Raw genomic sequence first — 8,393 nt, 5'->3', positions numbered from 1 at the left:
AGGAATCTTCCAAGAGCCTGATGAGTAGCCAATGACTTTGAGGGTTGTTGGGAAGGTGGGCAGAGTCAAAGTGGAAAGGGGAAGGTTCAGCTGAGGATTTCAGTTTTAAAGTATGTGATCATGTTTTATTTTAAGTTGTAAAGTATAATTGATGACCTAAGATGGTATTTAGTCGTGTTTGCTTTGTTTGATTCTTGTATAGTAAAATCATTTCCCGTGAAAAAAAAACTCCAAGAACATTTAAGAAGCTTGACACTGTCCGATATAGGACATATGCAGGTATGGTGTTAGTGGAGCCTTGGACATTGGATGTAAGGTACAATTCTGTAAGTATGACAATGCCAGCCATGCTTCATTAGTCTGTGGCAAAGCTCTCCTAATTTTGGCACAAGTCACCAGATGTTAGGGATGAAGACTTTGCAGGGTTGACTTGGTGGGTGTGCCTTTGTCATGTTCAATGCCTAGGTCAATATCGGGTGGTCCATCCAGTTTTATTCTTATTAGACATTTTTTATAGCATTTTGATACATTGAGTGACTTGCTGGACCATTTCAGAGGGCAGTTAAGAGTCAACTGGCTGTAGTCACTTACAGGCCAGACTAGATAAGGACAGCAGATTTCCTTCCTTAAAGGGCATTAGTAAACCAGATGGATTTTTACAACAATCAGGTAGTTTCATACTGATGCTAGCTTTTTATTCCAGATTTATTTAATTAGCTGAATGCAAATTCCCCCAGCTAGGTTGAAATTTAAATTAATGGGGAGGATTTTTCCCTCATCGGGCAGGCTCAGTGGGGGCGGCCGGGCGATTTCACGCTGGCGGGCCAATTAAGGCCTGCCCAGCGTGAAACACGAGCGGCAGCACTCAATGCTGCCTGTGTGGTGGGGGGAGGAGGGCAAGCACGAACTTTGCACATGCGCGCAGCAGCGCACTGGAAAAGCTCCCTGAGGCACAGAGCTGCCTCAGGGAGATGAACATTTTTCAGAATAAAAAATAAAGATTTATAAAATGTTATAAAACATGTCCCCTCATGTGATTCTGTCACAGGAGCAGGGACATGTTATTAGTTAGATTTTAAAATTTTGATTTTATTTTTATTTGCCGTTGGAAACCTCATCCTGCCCGTGGATGAGGTTTCCTAAAAAATACAAAGGCTACTTGGCCTTTTCGCCTGCCCACCAACCATAAGGCATCCTGATTACCTCCTGCCAAAAGCTCCAGACCTTATGCTAGTATAAAAAGAGGGAATGGTATAGATGCTGAAAACATGGATTGAAAAATGGCATTGAAAAGGTGCTCCATAAAATACCAGTTATAATAATTAATGCGTATGATATTAAAGGGAACATGTTGCACGGATGGATAGATGGCTCACAGACAGAAAGCAATAAATAGTGGATTGCTCGAATGTGGTAGCAATGTGACCCTGGGGATATTTTCTTCAACCACTTCTACTTTCTATGTTGTATAAATGATTTAGACATTTGTGAGGAATGATTGAAGTTTGTTAATGATACAAAATTAGGGGAGGAATAAGAGGTAGAAGGGTAGCAGAGTGTGATTATGTGGTAGATACTGTACAATACCAAGAAATATGAAGGTGGAAGTGTAGGTAGAAAGGCCCTGGAAAGCAAGTGGGATTCTGGTTCTTGTACATGGGGATTTGAATATGAAGCAAAGTAATAATGACCAATCTGTGCAAGAAATTGGTTAGTCAACAACTGGAATATTCCATGCAATTTTCAGTGCTCCATATAGAAACGGTAATGAAGATTCACCAGAGGGATACAAAGAAGGCAAGATTATAGTTATGGAGAAAAGGTTGAAAAAGTGGAGTGTTTTTCATTGTAACAGAGAAAGACAAGGTGGATCTCATGGAGGCGTTCAATATTTGAGAGGGTAAGTAGTGAAATGTAGTTGTTTGGTGGACCAGTAACAAGGACACCAACCCTGAGAATGTGCAGAGTAAGGGCACTCACCTATGACTTATAATCCTGATTCTGTCAGCGGATGTGGCATCATGAGGTGGTCACCTCATTTTAAGACTGCTGGTGTACAGTCATGTCAATAGGAACCATCTCAGAAACCTGCCTAAATAAGCAGACTGGTAATTTAGGCAGAGGCTAACCCAGCCACTGAAAACATCCCACAAGTTCCCCATCAGCCCCTTTGTATAATAAATCCAAGAAAAGTAACCTGGAAAACCTTTCTTCAGGGATTCAGGTCACACCCTATCCCTGGAACTTTTACAGGCCACACTGGTGCCACTGCAACCATCGGTATAAGCCAATACAAGTGAAGCATGAAGCCATAAACATTTCTTCCAAACTAGGATTGAGGTATCACAGAATCACAGTGCAGAAGAGGCCCTTCGGCCCATTGAATCTGCACTGACACATGAGAAACACCTGACCTACCTACCTAATTCCATTTACCAGCACTTGGCCCATAGCCTTGAATGTTATGACGTGCCAAGTGCTCATCCAGGTACTTTTTAAAGGATGTGAGGCAACCCGCCTCCACCACCCTCCCAGGCAGTGCATTCCAGACTGCCACCACCCTCTGGGTAAAAAAGTTTTTCCTCACATCCCCCCTAAACCTCCTGTCCCTCACCTTGAACTTATGTCCCATCGTGACTAACCCTTCAACTAAGGGGAACAGCTGCTCCCTATCTACCCTGTCTATGCCCCTCATAATCTTGTACACCTCGATCAGGTGGCCCCTCAGTCTTCTCTGCTCCAACAAAAACAACCCAAGTCTATCCAACCTCTCTTCATAACTTAAATGTTTCATCCCAGGCAACATCCTGGTGAATCTCCTCTGCACCCCCTCCAGTGCAATCACATCCTTTTTATAATGTGGCGACCAGAACTGTACACAGTACTCCAGCTGTGGCCTCACCAAGGTTCTATACAACTCCAACATGACCTCCCTACTTTTGTAATCTATGCCTCGATTGAAAAAGGCAAGTGTCCCATATGCCTTTTTCACCACCCCACTAACATGCCCCTCTGCCTTCAGAGATCTAGGGACACACATGCCAAGGTCCCTTTGTTCCTTAGAACTTCCTAGTGTCATGCCGTTCATTGAATACTTCCTTGTCAGATTACTCCTTCCAAAGCGTATCACCTCACACTTTTCAGGGTTAAATTCCATCTGCCACTTATCTGCCCATTTGACCATCCCGTCTATATCTTCCTGTAGCCTAGGACACTCAACCTCACTGTTAATCATCCGGAAAATCTTTGTGTCATCCGCAAACTTACTAATCCTACCCCCCACATAGTCATCTATGTCGTTTATATAAATGACAAATAATAGGGGACCCAGCACAGATCCCTGTGGTATGCCACTGGATACTGGCTTCCAGTCACTAAAGCATCCTTCTGTCATCACCCTCTGTCTCCTACAACTAAGCCAATTTTGAATCCACCTTATCAAATTACCCTGTATCCCACGTGCATTTGCCTTCTTTATAAGTCTCCCATGTCAAAGGCTTTGCTGAAATCCATATAAACTACATCAACTGCACTACCCTCATCTACACACCTGGTCACCTCCTCAAAAAATTCAATCAAATTTGTTAGGCATGACCTCCCTCTGACAAAGTCATGCTGACTATCCCTGATCAAACCTTGCCTTTCCAAATGGAGATAGATTCTCTCCTTAAGAATTTTCTCCAATAGTTTCCCTACCACTGATGTGAGACTCACAGGCCTGTTGTTCCCTGGCTTATCTCTACAACCCTTCTTAAATAGCGGAACCACATTAGCTGTTCTCCAGTCCTCTGGCACCTCCCCTGTGGCCAGAGAGGAATTAAAAATGTGGGTCAGAGCCCCTGCGATTTCCTCCCTTGCCTCCCTCAGCAGTCTGGGACACAAATCATCTGGCCCTGGAGATTTGTCCACTTTTAAGCCTGCCAATACCTCCAATACCTTGTCACTCTCTATATCAATTTGCTCAAGAACCTCGCAGTCTCTCTCCCCGAGTTCGATACCTTCATCCTCATTCTCTTGGGTGAAGATGGATGTTAAGTATTCTCAGCCTGGGAGTCCACTACACTGGATAACTGTCCCCGCAACCCCCCTACCCCACACAGGATCAGGAATCGGATAACCTCTTTCCCACAGGATTGGATTTCCCCCAGCAAACACCTCCCCCCCCCTCCAACACCCCGCTGCGGGATTGGGATTCAACAGAATTGGGGACCAGACCTGTCTGCACCCTCTTCTAGAGAGCTCCCCCTCCAACCTCCCCAACCTAGCCTCCCATCCCTCAACTCTCCCACTAACACCGCAGCAGACTCCCCCTGCGACTGCAACCTCTTCCAGAGTGTTCCCCACGTGACAGAGAGTCAATCAACCCTGTTAATTAAGCCTGTCAAGGTAAAAGTTCACAGCTTCCCAGCATGCAGGAAATTCTACCGGATGAAAGACTTCCCCCAGGAGCTAATTGCAACTGGGAAACCTGGAAATGCCTTAACAGACTTAGGACTGGTGTAGGTCGTTCAAAGGTGTCACTAAGCAAATGGGGATATACAACCAGCCCGAAAACTTGTGAATGTGGTACTGAGCCACAGTCTATGCAACATCTCCTGCAATGCCTATCGCTAGAGGAACCCTGCACTGTTGCAGATCTTGCCGAATTCAACAACAAGGCGCAAAAATGTGCCCAGTTCTGGCTGGGCCATGTATAGACTGTCCATGGACATGATGAGAAGAAGCATGCAGGGAGCAATTCTCCTCCTCCCAGCGCCCACACATACCCCTCCCCTGATTTATGCAACCACCCCATTCGGGTCTTTAGTTTCCCAGTGCTTTGAATTGAAGTTTTGAAGCCCTCATTTTAAAAGGCTCTTTAATCTTTGTCCCTGCCTACTTATATCACTTCCTCTACCCCTGTGTGCCAGCTTCCCAATTCCAATTTTAGGCTCCTTTATATCCTGTTTTCCCTCTGCTTCATCTTCAGTGGGACAGCTTTTAATTATCTTGACCTCACGCTTTAGAACTCTTTCCATTAAGCTTTCTATCTTGCAATCTCTCTTCCATCCTTCAAAAGACTTTCAACACGTCCTCTAACTCTTGTAAGTTTACTGTACAGTGTTTGTTTTCACTTTAGGATCTTTCAGAAGTTTAAAGATAATATATAAATGCAAGATGTTGTGATTCTTGGCTTTAAAACGGCTGCATAAATGGATCAGTTTTTACCACACTATAGGAGCCATATTTTCAGATGTCAGTGGGCCGGGACCAGGTGCAGGTGTGATTTGAAACTCGGGTCACAAAGGTTGTCTCAGGATCCTGATGCCTCAGGGAAAGTCTGAGCGTGCCAAAGTGCTGGAACGGGAACTCGCTCGCTGCCAATTAAGCACCTTTAGGAGCTTGTTAAGGGGCCCATGTGGTTGGGAATACACTTTTTAATTGCTTATTTCAATGAACCCTAACAGCCTGGTGCATATTAGTGCATAGGTGTCGGGGTCACTGCAGAGCCAGATAAAATTCCTTGTTCCATTGATGAAAGTTGTCGGGCCTTCAGGTAATCTGAGCCAGGATGTGCACTTTCCTTTGCTTGGCCCTGTTGCCCTCATTCTGAAGAATCTATGTCACTGGCCATCTGATGAGTCTCCTCAGCAAAGTAGCGGCAGCCCCCAACATAGCAGCCACTACCTTTGCCGATGGCGCCAGGTAGACAGCTCCCTCCCCCTGACGCTTGGTGCCACCAATTGAGCACTGAGCTGGCTTCCTGCCCAAATAGGGCATTTACATTTAAAAACAGCATTGCAAGAGCGAAAAAGCTGAGGTTTGTAAGGTACCAAGATGTATGGGTTCCCAACCCCACTTTGAAAATCCAGGCCCAGGACTCTGAGATAATGCTGAGTAATCATCATATCATGTTAAGTGAAGATGGCTGGTGTGTGTGTGAAGTAGATTTCTCTTCTGGGTAGCTGTACATAGTTAGAGACAAATCTTTGGGATAATGGATCCTACATGTCTAGATTTTTTATCCCAAAGTCTGGTGATGGACACTCGCAAAGGTAAGTATGTGTACAGGATATTTCATAGCCAGTTCTAGCAATTTGAACACGAACGGACTCATGGAGCTTTTAGTTGGTAAGGTTCTTGTTATGTTCCTTCTGTCGGGTCCCTTTGCTCAGTGAACGTGGTTGCATGCCTATCTACTGGTGACTGAGTTGGTAAACAAGATACTGCAGATGCAGAGACCAATGTAAGATGAGGCACATGCTGCTTATTAACACAAGTAACAGAGCACTAACACTTGTGTGCTGCTCAAACCAGACCCTATTCTAAACTACTGATTAACATTGTAGCCTGTACTACACAGCAATTGGGTAATACAGTCACATGGGCAATCTGCTCATAATCTCTTAAAGGTGTATTACACCTCAGATTACCATATCCCTCCCCCTTTACTCGAAGATACAATTAGCAATCTTTACAATATATCAACTATTTACATAAATAGACAATTTAGAAATTCAGTCTCTCACGAGGTTTCTTCAAACGTGTCGCACATCATAGTTCTACGAGTTTGGATGGTTTATCTCAGGAGCCATCTGTTCACTAGGCTCTCCAGTAGGAACCTGAAAGCTTGTTTCTTCGTCTCTCTCAGGTTCAACGGATCCCACAGGCACTTCCAAACCAAGTGGACTTCCATTTGTGGTGTAGACTCCAACGGGAATGCTTTCACCCTCTTTCGGGCCCAATTGCATGCACTCCTGCTGCCCCTCCCCTCCAAGTTCAACAATATGAAGGTCAACGGTCAGGAAGATTCTCAAAATCAGGATGTTGTGCAAGGCTAAATTCAACACTGTATGATCAGCTTCCTGTTGTGTAAAAAAAAATTTCTGGGCCTTGTTAGTAATTCCACTTTTTCTTCCTAGGTGTCTTCTTTTGATGGGTTTTTATTTTGGCAGCGCTGACTTTAGTCTCGGCTTCCTCTTCAACTTCCCTATTGGCCAGACTAGACTCAGGTATAAGCTCAACTTGAGTGAATTCAGTGGTTGAGTTTTCCAGCATTTCCTCATCTGTCAGCTCCTTCGAAAACTCAGGGGTCTTTATTTTTAAAGTTTCTTGGCTTTCACATAGTTGATTCTTCAGCTCTTCTATTTCTATTTTATATTTGTTAGTTGTTTCCTGGAGAGTTAAGCATTGTTGTGGTTTCTCGGCTAATTTATTCTTCATCTCAGCCAGAGATATGCTGAATTATTTCTGTTCTTCCTCATACCTTTTTAGTGGTACAAATTGGGATCTGAGGGAATCTTGCAATATGTGAAAGTCCTTCAGCAGGTTTTCTTTTTCTTTTTGGAGGTTACTGACTTCAACTCGAACTCTGTCCTGAAGCATCACCTCTATGAGTTCCTTTTGTTGAGTCTTTATATACTCCTTTTTCCAAACAGTATCATTTCCTGCCTCTGATTGAGATCTCAGTAGTCTCTCAAGATTAATCTCTCTTAACCAGTACCTTCCGAGGAGACTCGATCCTCTGCCTGCTATCACTATTAGGGGTAGATTAACAGACTGATCTCCATACTGTATTGGAAGCTTACATATACCTCTTACTTATATGTCTTCACCAGTATACGTCTTTAATTTAGCATCTGAATTTTCCAGATTTAATGAGTGGTCTCCTCCATTGAGATATTTGAATGTATGTTTCCCTATAACTTTTGTGGATGCCCCTGTATTTACCTTCATTCGGATGGGTTTCCCGTTCACTTTCACCATCACGTAGATTGGCTGTTTTACCCATTTTTAAATTGTTTAGAGAGTAAATATCTGAATCTGATTCTTCTGGTTCCTCTATTACGTGGATTTCATGATGTCTACCTTTTTTCTTAAAGCTTTGTCTTAATCTGTATTTACAATATCGCATAATGTGCCCATTACGATGGCAGAAGAAGCACACGATTCTTTTAAATTGTCGTTCGCATGCAGGCTGTCTAGTTCCATTTCTGCCGTCATTATTGTAGGTTTTCTCTGTTAAACCATTGATTTTTGATGGTCTGTTAATGGTGGCTGTTTCCCACCTTTCTGTGAGCCCTGTGCCTCTGCGCCATTTCTAACCAGTGCTTCCCTCCCGACGTGAAGGACAGCGCCATTTTGTGCTCCCTTGATTGCTTCTGAATCGCTGACTGCGCTCTCCATTGCGAATGCCAACTCCAGCACCTTGCTGAAGTCTAAATTCGACTCTGACAACAAACTTTTTTGAATGGCGTCTTCATTAAACCCGCACACTAATTGGTTTCTTAACATGTCGTTAATCGACGTCCCAACCTCATAGTGCTCTGTCAGTTGTTTTAAGGCTGCTACATAGCAAGTGACTATCTCCCCAGGGGCGTGACACCTCGAATTAAATTTAAAATGCTGCGTTG

The 8,393-nt window shown here is 43.9% G+C and overlaps 1 protein-coding gene across 1 annotated transcript in view; it reads left to right on the top strand.

The window, feature by feature from the left end:
• Positions 1 to 219: 219 nt before the first annotated feature.
• Positions 220 to 8,393, top strand: part of gpr45 (G protein-coupled receptor 45) — a 56,458-nt gene continuing 48,284 nt past the window's right edge. Inside the window, exon 1 of the mRNA XM_078545593.1 lies at positions 220 to 326. The gene's annotated coding sequence lies outside the window, so the exon portion shown is untranslated. The remainder of the gene's footprint in view (positions 327 to 8,393) is intronic.

This window comes from Cetorhinus maximus, chromosome 7 (assembly GCF_964194155.1).
Source record: "Cetorhinus maximus chromosome 7, sCetMax3.hap1.1, whole genome shotgun sequence".
NCBI lineage: Eukaryota > Metazoa > Chordata > Chondrichthyes > Lamniformes > Cetorhinidae > Cetorhinus > Cetorhinus maximus.
The sequence above is the reverse complement of the archived record's forward strand: the minus strand, read 5'-3'. Positions and strand labels throughout refer to the sequence as shown.